Source organism: Loxodonta africana, chromosome 21, assembly GCF_030014295.1.
Source record: "Loxodonta africana isolate mLoxAfr1 chromosome 21, mLoxAfr1.hap2, whole genome shotgun sequence".
NCBI lineage: Eukaryota > Metazoa > Chordata > Mammalia > Proboscidea > Elephantidae > Loxodonta > Loxodonta africana.
The window spans coordinates 33,606,523-33,618,614 of NC_087362.1; positions in this window are offsets into that span (position 1 = coordinate 33,606,523).

Sequence of the window (12,092 nt, forward strand, 5' to 3'; positions counted from 1 at the left end):
AGGGCCTGAAGTCACAACCCTCTACTTAATCTCCCTGTTCTGTGGTAACTATCTGGTTCCTGTAGGCATCTGAGTTTGCTACCCCTAGATTACACTTTTAAATATTTACTGAATGAATGAAGAAATCACTCTTCAAAGCCACAATAGTGGAGAGACAGAAAATGCTCCCTTTATTCCATTTAAATAGCCCAGATGAGGAGTTGCTATGGCAACCCTGGGACCATATTGTAGATGGCTCAGGCATTGATCACAGAGCATCCTCAATGAAGCAGCACACCCCTCCCGCCCCCGCCGCCTTTCCACGGGGAGAAACTTTCACTGTGGATACACTTCCAGTTGTAGTCGAATTGGTGTTAAGAATATTTCGTATTTTGGAACAATTGCCTGCCATACAAACTACATTTAGTAAGCACAGATTTGTTCTCTCATTTAAAAAGAAAACCAGAGGTGAATACTGCTACCAATGTCATACTGTGGTTAAATAAGTAGGTTCTAATTCTGGCTCTGTCATTCACTTGCTGTGTGACCTTGGGCAAGTAACCTCTCTGAGTCTTGGTTTCCTCACCTTTTTAATAATGATAATAATTTCCCCCATCTCATAAGATGGCTATAAAAAATCTAATGCCTATGATGCATGAAGCATTCAGCGGAGTGCTTGGTGAATGGCACCCACTCCATATAGAGGGGCTATTACGATGAGTATCAATAACTGTTAGTGTGGGTTTAGCAGGAACTAATTTGTACAGCCACACTGAGGTTACAGCAGAGACACCCAACCCCATCACTGTATTTAAGGACCACTGAGGCTCAAGAAGGAGCCCTGATGGTGCAGCTGTTAAGCACCTGGCTGCTAACCAAAAAGTTGGTGGTTCAAACCCACCAGCCACTTCATGGGAGATAGATGTGGCAGTCTACTTCTGTAAAGATTACAGTCTTGGAAACCCTATGGGGCAGTTCTACTCTGTCCTATAGGGTTGCTATGTGTAGGAATCGACTCAACAGCAATGGATTTTGTTTTTTTTGTGGGGCCCAAGCCAGGCTGTTCGTGCTGCTGGACGGTGAGTCTGTGTCTGAACTTGTTGGCAATCCTGCCCTGTCTCCCAGCCCCCCATCTCGGTCCTTTACCTCTGCTGGCGTAGTTCCTGTCCTGGGTAATAAATGACACTTGGTACTCGGCCTGTGTTCTCACCTCCTTCTAGTGCAACTTCACGCACTGCTGAAGCTCAACAGCTAAAAACGAGTTACCACACGCCCTTGGAGCTAGGGCTCTGGGTGCAAGTTTGGTTGTGGCGATTAGATGCATTCGCGTGAGGTAGAAGCTGCCTTTGTGGCCTGCTTTCTCTTGGCAGGCAAGGTTGCTGAAGGTCATGTGAATATGTCCCACTTGCTACCTGAGCAGGTCATGTGGGAGGGGCTCAGGAAACACCCAGCAGACACACTTTTCTTCCTCTGGTTCCTCCTTGTACCCCCATGGCCTTCAGCAGCCTCATCGGCAACACCAGCTTCTCAGCTCGAGACCTCGGCGAACTCACTTCTCCCCTTTTTGTGCCCCAGGCCTGTTGATGCTAATTTGGAGGTACCTCCTGGACCTTCCCTGCCTTGAATCTTTTCCCTGCCTTAGTGCAGCAGGTCCTCATCATTGGACAGGGCTGCCTTCCTTGAGGTATCCCTGGGCAAGGGGCTGAGAGGAATGGAGTGAGGGGTGGAGGCTGTGCAACAGCTGGAGACAGCTGGAGTGGTGGGGGCCATGGCAAAGGGGAGGCATATGCCTTACGATGGTAGCCAAGTGTTGCCAGATCTCCTGATTTGCAAAAGTCCCAAGTGCGGAGATTCACATAAAACGAATTAACGTCTATTCTTGGTGCTCCTATAACAGAAATACACAAATGGGGGCTTTAATGAAAAGAAATTTATTATCTCACAGTTCTGGAGGCTAGAAGTCCAAATCAGGGTCTTGGCCACGTCAATGGCTTCTGAGGGCTTCTCTCCTAGTTTCTGGTGTCTGCCAACCATCTTGGTCTTCCGTGGCACTGTCTTCCCCCTTGTGTCTCTTTGTCTATTCTGTATAGTGGCATTTCAAATTCCTGCCACAGCTCCTTTGCCACCAGAACAAGAAGTGTGGGGACAGCAGGTCCCCAGGCTGTTGGAGGCTTGAAAAGCCCCATAAGGGTGCACATGGCTCCATCTCCAGGCCCAGCCCAGATTCTAGAACATTCTTTTCAGCTGCCTGAGTCCCTGTGGCTGTTTCCATAGCACTGAAAAGCAGCTGAGGAAAAAGCGGGCCTGTGGTGTGTTGTTTTCCTCAAAGAGCCCTGAGGCCCTCTTTCAGCCCGGCAGACCCACACCCACCCCGTGTGTCATGGAGCTGCCCTTAGGATGCTTTGTTCTTGTGGTTTTATGACCACCCTCAGCAGATGGAGTGGGAGGAGAGAATTGTGCTGAGATGGTGTTGGGGGCTGGGGCTATTGCTTGCCTGAGAGAGAGAGAGAGAGAGCACCTCTGACCATAATGCCCAACCTTGGCCACAGCAGCTGTCAGTGACGAGGCTGTGGTGTCAGGGGAGTAAGCAGGCTCAGGCAGCTCTGGACCCAAGTCCGGAGACCTGGCTCTGCCACGGACGGACGAGTTGTACCATGCTGCGACAGTCCTTGTGTTTCTTTGGCTCTAAGTGTGCCCCCAGGGATTTAGTCAGTGTTCCCCAAAGGTGGTGCAGCTAAGACTGGTGAGCTGCACGGTCATTCCAAGTGGCATGAAGTTATTGTTTTAATTGCTATGCAATTACTGGGATGTATTAAAGCTTCCATCAGCCCAGACGCCACTTAAGCCTGCCCAGAACCATCTGGAGGGCATGTTAAAACGCAAATTGCTGGGCCTGCCCCTAGCATATCTGGTTCTGTAGAGCTGGGCGGGGCCTGAGAATCTGCATTTCTGGTGAGTCCCCAGGCGATGCTGGTACTGCTGGTCGTGGACCACGCTTCAGGAACCACTTACCAGCTGATATCCACCAAGCCTGTGAGCTCCGAGGTGTGCTGAAGCCTGCTCAGACTGGCTTTTGAGAGCTGATGGTGTTCATTCTTCCCAGCCTGAGCTTGGTGACTTCAAGCTGGTAGCCTGAGATCAGCTGTGAGGAAAATCTTTACACCAAGGAGGCTGAAAATCAGCAAGTGCTACAAGTCAGGGCTCCCCTCAGGTCTGGTTGTTGGACATTTCCAGCACACCAGTGCTTGCACTGTTCTGAGCATTTTACACATATTAGCTTCCTTAATCCTTCAGCCATCCTATGCAGTAAGAAGCCCTGGTGGGACAATGGTTAAGCGCTTGGCTGCTAACCATAAGGTTGGTGGTTCAAACCCACCAATGGCTCCTCAGGAGAAAAGGCCTGGTGATCTACTGCCGTAAAGATTACAGCCTAGAAAACCCTATGGTCAGTTCTACTCTGTCCTACAGGGTTCTTATGAGTTGGAATCAACGCGACGGCACACAGCAACAGCGACATACAGTATGTGCTATTATTATTTCCATTTTACAGATGAGGAAACTGAGGCCCAGGAAGCTTAAGTAACTTGCCAAAGGTCACCCTGAATACTACAGTTCACCAAAACCCTGATTTCATGGATATTTTTGTCTTGGATAAGGCTAAGAAAAAAAAAATGTACGTTAATTTTTTTAAAACGAACTAAATAATGATACTGCTGTATTGCAGACAATAGCTCACTGAGATGGCAGGTAAGTTTTTTGGGTTTATTTATAAGGGGGGGAGTGTGCGTGTGCCTTCCTTTGAGAGGGGATTGCAAAGCATTGCCACAATGGTAGACTTACACCAGCTGACAAAGCTGGGGTTCACGCCAGGAGAGCAGGGCTCAACTAGCGGGGGACTCTGGGAGGTGAGCATGCTCAGAAGATGTTTCTAGATGTCTGAGTTGGATGTTACTGCTGAGACTTTTGAACAGAAATGGCATCTTTAACTCATTCTAGAATTTGGGTCTACACATATTCCTTCCTGTCTCCCACTAGGGTGAAGACAAAAGCAGGGGGTGGGAACCAGTGTTTGTTGAGTGTCTTGATGCACCAACTGCTCCATCGCCTCTCTAGGGAAGTATCGATCCCCATGTAGCGGAATCATTCGCTGGTGCAAATGGTTAACACACTCAACTGGTCATTGAAAGGTTAGAGGTTGGTCTACCCAAAGGTGCCTTGGAAGAAATACCTGGCAAACTACTTCTGAAAAATTAGCCATTGAAAACCAACCGAATGGAGCACAGTTCTACTCTGACACACATGGGGTCATCATGAGTTGGAGTGAATTCCAAGGCAACCGGATCACAAACTGAATACACCATGTAATCAGCACCCAGATCAATATGCAGAGCAGGACCAGCCCCCAGGGCCCCCTCACTGTCACTGTCCTGGCAGTAACACCAGTGATTAGCTTGGCCTGGTTTGTATCAATCTTTTACCTACAGAGTGTACTTCTGTGTCTTTCCTTCCACAGTATGCAGAAGCCATATGGGTTTTGGGTATAGTTGTAGATTGTTCATTCTCACCATGAGACAGTATCCCCTGGTGTGACCACACCACATACAATTTGTTCATTCTACAGTGAAGGGCATCTGGGGCATTTCTCGCTTGGGGAACAGAGCTGCTATGAATATGTTAGTACATGCCTTTCGGTGCAAACACACATAGACACACAGACATTTCTATTGAGTATTTGTCTAGCAGTGGGATGGCTGAGTCATACATAGGTAGGCAAATGTTCAGAGAAAGATGGATTTTATATGAAATATCCCTATTTTTGAGTGATAGAAACTAATTAATGTTTTTAAAATAGTAATGATTCAGCCAAGTACGACATTCTGCAGGCAAATTGGACCTGCTGATGGCCTGTTTATAACCTTTGTTCTAGGCTGGACTTTACATGTTCAACTAGCCCCAACAGCTTACCATTCATCTCGTGTTTTGTCTTTAAATTTTTATAACTTTTTCACTATGAAAGAACTATAACTATATTATAGATAATTTCAGAAAATGGAGAGAAGAAAAAATAACACCAAGACCTCAGCTCTCTAAAGCAAACACAGTAGTATCTTCATGTATCTTGTTCTAGTGCTGTTTTCTTGTGTGTGTATTTTAAATGTTTTAATTTTTTTTTTTTTTTTACAAATCTGCGGTATTGCTCTGTATAAACTACTTACCCTACTTTTTTGTTTAATCTTTTTTGCAGGTTATTACATGGTCTTCATATCCAGCCATGATTGGTTTTATGTTCCTTTAATTTTCTGAGTACAGAGGAAACACTTTCTGTCTTTAATTTTTGGATTTATCATTAAATCTTTAAATAGAAAAGCTCCTGGTAGGAAGGTTTTTCCTCTTATAATAATCAGGCTTTATTTGAGGAATACAGGGAATGGTTTTAATAGCATGGAGTCTGCAGCCACACTGCTGGGTTTGGAATCCCAGCTCTACCAATTCTCCCCCTGTGCGACTTCTCCAGGCCTCAGTTTGCTTTATCTGTAAAATGGGTATATGTCTTAGGCTGGGTTCTTTAGAGAAGCAAAGCCAGTGAAGTGTGTGTGTATGTATATATATGTGTGTGTATATATGTATAGAGAAAGAGAGAGAGAGAGATTCATTCATTTACCCATTCACGTCAAGGAAATGACCCATGCAGTTGCAGAGGCTGGAAAGTCCGAAGTCCATGGGTCAGGTATCAGGCTGGAGGCTTCTCCTGACTCAAGTAGTTGCAGGGGCTGATGAACCCAAGATCAGCAGGTAAGATGGCAGGCTGCTGGCTCAAGCCCCAAGAACTGGAGTTCAGATGCTGACAAGCTCAATGCAGGATCTAGAGCAGAGCAAAAGCCAGTGAGCTTTGCCAGGAAGTCTGTATATATTGAATGCAGACCATACCCCGAAGGAAGCTCCCTTTCAACTGATTGGCTGCATATAGCAGATCTCATCATGGAGGAGATTGCATTATATCAGATTGTATCATGCAGCTGGTTACATCATTATATAACTAACAAACTACATCATAATTGTCAAACCACTGAGAATCATGGCCCAGCCAAGCTGACACAAAACCTTAACCACCACAGTATAGTAAACAGCCCCTGCCGCTTAGGTTTTTGTGCGGATAAATTTAGGTAATGCATGTAAAGTGCTTAGAACAGGGCTTGGCATTTTGAGCTGGAATTGACTCCACAGCAATGAATTTTTAACAGATATCTGATCCCAGATCCTGTGCTCGTGACCCCAGTAGGATAACCTGCTTCCGGGAAGATCTGGGCCCCCTCATACAATGGTGGAGGGAAGGGGAAGACCCTCTTGGTGAGGAGCCTCTGCCTCCCCAGTGTCAATCAGGGCTGCTCAATGGCATCAGTGAAGGCCTGGCTGGTATTACCACTGGGGGCTGGCTGTCCTCTGGAGCTGGAGGGAAGGGGCAGGGGGCACAAGCCCTGGGGAAGCAAAGGGTTCCTCTGCAGCTGTGTAGGCTGGGGAGCAGCCATTGGAGAGTGTAAAAATGCTTCATGAAATGACAATGAGGTTGGGGTTCATAAAGCAGGGGAGGTTGTGGGGGGGAGGTGCCTCCCAAACACAGTGCCTTTGTTCCCTGCAGGGACTACAGACCACTTCCCTTGAAATCAGTGCTGAGAGGAAGGAAGCGAGGAAGATTTATCTCTCAGAGCCTAATAAACTTCCTTCAGAGAGGCTCCTGTCTGTCTCTCACAGAATTCTCAATGCCCCCAAGAGAATTCTGTGCATCTAGTTACAAAGGGTCAAGCCCCGAAGGGTCAAAGATATATAGCTTGCCTACAGAGTCTCAGAAAATATACATTCATGTGTGAGTGAGAGATAAAGGGCAAGAGAGAAGCTTCTTTCCAGATCAGCCATTTTTCATTTTTACAGCCATCTCTATTGTTCACACTCCCAGCCTCTCTGAGTTTTCTTTTTTTTTTAAACAAGAGGCGAAATAAAATGATAAGAGGGAATAATATTTTCCCCATTTCAACAGAGCAAGTCAATAGCTCCACCGGAAATGCACTGAAGGTCAAAGGTCAACCAATCAATCACCACATACATTTTGAAGACCTCCTTCCTGAGAAGAAAGCTCGTGGAGAGTGAATATGAAATGGCTAAATGATATTTTCTAGGCTGCTGCAGAAAACAGGGGGCTGTTGAATGTACTTCACAGGAAGTGTCAAGGCAAACTGGTTTTTGTTGATTGCTAGCTCTATTTTTGGCTTCCACACAGAAGCCATGTTTCTCCTTTCAGCCTCCCCATGGAAGCCATGTTGGAACTGTGGGACCTGCCCCCTTGGCCAAAACTGATTGGATCAGGCTGAACACCTGACCCAAGTTGGGCCAACCAGATTCTCTCTACCACAAAATGGCCATTCCGACTGAGAAATGTTGGTTTCAGTCTGGACAAATTCCGGATCAAAGAAGGTGAAATCTTGGATGGGGCAGGCATCCATGTTGTCTCTCTCAGAGACAGAATAAGGCACAGACCCAAAAAAGAAAGTTCAAATGGAGACAGAAAGAGACAGAGCAGCCGCCTGGGCTCCTTTTGGTTTTCTTGCTTCCAGCCCTGTGAGGTCTAACCACAGCCCTGCCTTAGGATTCTGTGAGACACCCCTTGTTCTTCTGAAGCTGCCGCTGAGGCTTCCCCCACTCCGCCACAGTTTCCCCCTTTCCTCGCAGCCCGCCAAGCTGCGGCTTATAACTGCAGTTTGGTCCGACTGCGCTGCAGCTCTAACCTAGGTTTGAATTTGGCACTGAAATCCCCTGCATGTGCAAACCAAGATCTTGGCACATGTGTAGGACCTGAATAGCCTTGGCCCTGAACTTGACCGTGGACCTGAACTTCACCAGAGGGGAAGCTGTTCTCTGGTACACAGCTGCATCCGAGCCCTTTTGAGAAGCAAAGGGTCCCTTCCTTTGCTATATAACTCAGCACTTGGATCTCCAAATATGGACATGGGTGGGATCCAGGTGTCGGATTTTTGGATGCCAATCCTGCCCATTGGGGACTGGAGGGCATAAAAGCTCCAAGCTCCCCTGGGGTGGGGAGCACGTGGTCTTTTGGCTTCTGGGCCCCACATTGCTTCTTGTTTGTGCAAATAATAAATTCCCACTTCCTGTTTCCCTTGCAACTGGTAGTGTGGCATCAGTATTATCTCGATAGGCTAATAGAATGGGACAAGAACCACATTTGGTTATACTTCCAATAAATCTCCCCTTGGTCATTCAAGTTACCAGCATGGCTTTACTCAGGACCAGCTACATAACTTGCAACGGCTAGAGCAAAATAAAACCATGGGGTCCCTTGCTCAAAACTTTTAAAGAATTTCAAGATGGCAGCAGCAGAACATTAAACAAGGTACAAGGCGGTCTAAGTGCGGGCCCTGAACGACTGCACAGGTTGCCTACCCGTAAGGTGGCCCTGGGATTATGTTACCTGCAACCAAAAGAACCTTGAGCAAGACAGACCCCAGTTAGAAAAAGGTGGTCTTCCTACTCAAAGCCAAGATATTTCAGAATCCTTTCTAGAACTGCATCAAAGGAGATAGCCACAGCCAGTCAAACTTTATTGTTGTTAGGTGCCATCAAGTCAATTTTTGACTCATAGTCACCCCATGTGACAGAGTACAAGTGCCCCATAGGGTTTTCTAGGCTGTTATCTTTATAGAAGCAGATCACCAGATCTTTCTCCCGGGGAGAGGCTGGGTGGGTTCAAATTGCTAACGTTTTCGATAGCAGCCGAGTGCTTAACTATTGCACCACCAGGGCTCCTTAGCAATGCCTTACAGGACAGAAAAAGTCAAGGATGACTAAATAGAGTGAAAGAGAAGACACCCTGGGGCAGGCATGTAGTAGAGAGCCTTTATTAGGGTGGAGACTGGGAGCGTATGCGTTTATTTTTTAAATTTCTTTCTTTCTTTCTTTCTTTCTTTTTTTTTTAGATATGTCTTTGTCATCTAGTGCTGCTATAATAGAAATACCACGAGTGGATGGCTTTAACAAAGAGAAATTTATTGTCTCACAGTCTAGTAGGTTAAAGTCCAAATTCAGGGTATTAGCTCCAGGTGAAGGCTTTCTCTCTCAGTCAGGCTTTCTCATCAATCCTCCCCCAGACTAGGAGCTTCTTTGCACAGGAACCCCTGGTCCAAAGGACGTGCTCTGCTCCTGGCATTGCTTTCTTAGTGGTATGCGGTCCTGCTGTCTCTCTGCTTGCTTCTTTCTTTTATATCTCAAGAGATTGCCTCAAGACACAATCCAGTCCTGTAGGTCGAGTTCTGCCTCAGTAACACAACTGCCACCCATCCTCCCTCATTAATTTCGTAGAGGCAGGATTTACAAAATCACACAATACCGGGAATCATGGCGCAGCCCAATTGATACACACATTTTGGGGGGACATAATTCAATCCATGACAAGACACATGGTGTTTTTTTAATAGAGCTTGATTTTTGCATTGTATAACAGTATGCACATGATTATAATAGTGAAGCATAAAAATTGAACTCTGCCTGAAAAAATGTAGCTGTCCAATCATTTACTAAATAGGACAACACCTAATTGTTTTGGACTAACAGTGTAATGAGTAACATCTCTCCAATTGTCTTTTTTTGTGTGTGTGTGTGTGTCTTTATATTTTTTTAATTTCTTAATTATTTTTGTTGTTGAAAATATACACAGCAGAACATACACCAATTCAACAGTTTCTCCATGTACAATTCAGTAACATGGATTACATTCTTGGAGTTGTACAACCATTCTCCCCTCGGTGGTGCAGTGGCTAAGTACTCAGCTGCTAACTAAAGGTTGGTGGTTTGAGCCCACCAGCTGATCCATGGCAGAAAGATGTAGCAGTCTGCTTCTGTAAAGATTTACACCCTTGGAAACTCTATAGGGCAGTTCTACTCTGTCCTATAGCACCACTATGAGTTGGAATTGACAGCACGTTTTTTTTTTCCCCCTGAATTATTTTTCCATTATTAACATGATCTCATTGCCCTTCTAAGTTTCCTATCTAACCTTTCAAGTTGCTGTTGTCAGTTTGATCCCACATAGATAGTTCTTTAAAAGAGCGCGTTCCTTCAAATTCCATACTATGGGAACAAGTTTAGACAGGGAGGTACATTCTTGGGGCAGAGCAGTGCAATGGAGGACCCAAAGGGAATTAACACAAGTGTGTGACCAATGATGAAGGGGCATCTGGGCCAAATCTGAGTAAAGTAGAGCGCCAAGTGTAGCTAAGGTTCTCACCAGCAATACAATGGGAGGAGGGGGGGAGTACCAGTGGCACCTCCTGGTAATGAAGCTGTAGTTTGATCAGCATTGCTATGTTTAATTAACTGTGGGATTAACTGGATACTGTTTTCATTCTCCATTGTGGGTTCAAATATTCTCATCTGAGTTTTTATTAAAAAAGTTGAACAAAGAAAGAAATGCCCACTTTACTTTTTGGAATGGATAAAGGCCACCGATGTATGGAGCTAGGCCCAGGGTGGGAGGGGAGAGGTCAGCGGTATCCCTAACAGAGGCTCCCTCAGCTGGCCTGTGTCCACCTAGGTGGATGGTATGTCACACCCCACACGGTGCTGGGGGACGACAGCCTACCTTCCTGTCTTCTTCCAGATTACTCATGAGCCCATTGACCAGGGTCACGCAGAGCTATAGCCCTGTGACACGTCACCCCCTCGGCCATCAGTATTCAGGCCTGTGAATCAGTAAGTCCTGCTGAGGGCTATCTTGCAACCATTTGGAATCCACCCATTGGATGGAATGTCAAAGAAGTTAGGAGCGACCTTGTCAGCCATCTCTCTGACATCCAGTTCCACTGCGTCAGTTGCATTTTCCTGTTTCAGGTTCCACTTGGCCTATCCTGTTGAAAAGAAAAGGAAGCAAGTTGGGGATGCTTAGTGCAATGGCTAAGTGATTGGGCTTAGATAGTGGATAGGTCTGAACCTGAGTCACTTAAAGGCTGTGTGGCCTTGGGCAAGTCACTTAACCTCTCTGAGTCTCTGTTTTCTCAGCTGTAAAATAGGAATAATATTTTCTATCCCACAAATTTGCTATGAAGATTAAATGGGATAATGTAGATCATGTTCGCCTGGCAGGCAGTGAGGTAAATTATTATTACTATTCATCTGTACTGGTTTCTAATGAATACTATGCCTTCTCCAAGTGTTCCCAGGCCACTCATTTAATAAACCATTCTAGAATCTTTTCTAAGCCTGGGGTTGGCATCAAGCTAATTTGTTGGTCATACTTAAAATTTATTTGCCTCAACTTTTCAGAAATCAGAGCTAGCCTCACTTTTCAGGCTTGCATACAACAGGTGCAGAAGAAGTGGTGATTAAGGAGACAACCGTGTGTTATAGTAAGCTACAGTACATCTACTACGGGGATATCACTCATTTAATAAAGACGGGTTGAATGCTTGCATGAATTCAGCTATTACAAATTGTGGTGTCAAGTGACAAAGCAGAATACAGAATTATGGACGTCTGTGTTGTTAAACTTCGTATCACAAGATTAGGTGATATTTTTTAAAAAGTTTAAAAAAAGCATAGGGCAACCCATGGAAGTGCTAGCAGTGGCCATGGTATGGGGGTATGTGTGTAAGTAGGAAAGAGCACAGCTGGCCTGAAAGAGCTATCTTACAAAGACCTGCTTTCATTGGCTGGCTCCTGGGAACTTGGCACTTGAATCATTCCCTAAATGATAAGGGTGGTTCACTGTGACAGACTGTTTGTACAAATAATATGGTTCCTGCTAAACACTCGCTTTCCTTCTGAAATTTTGGCATGTGCTAGGCAAAGGGTTCCTACATGGCCAAAATGGCCAGCACCCAATAAAAATCCTTGGGCACTGAGTCTCTCGCGGGCTCCCCTGCACACACATGTTGCAGCATTTCCATTGCTGGGGGAAGAGTGCTCTTGGTGTGATAGCTCATGGGAAAGATACCCCCCCCTACAAAAAAAAAAAAAAACCCATTGCATTGATTCCAACTCATAGCAACCCTATAGGACAGAGCAGAACTGCCCCATAGGGTTTCCAAGGAGCGCCTGGTGGATTCAAACTG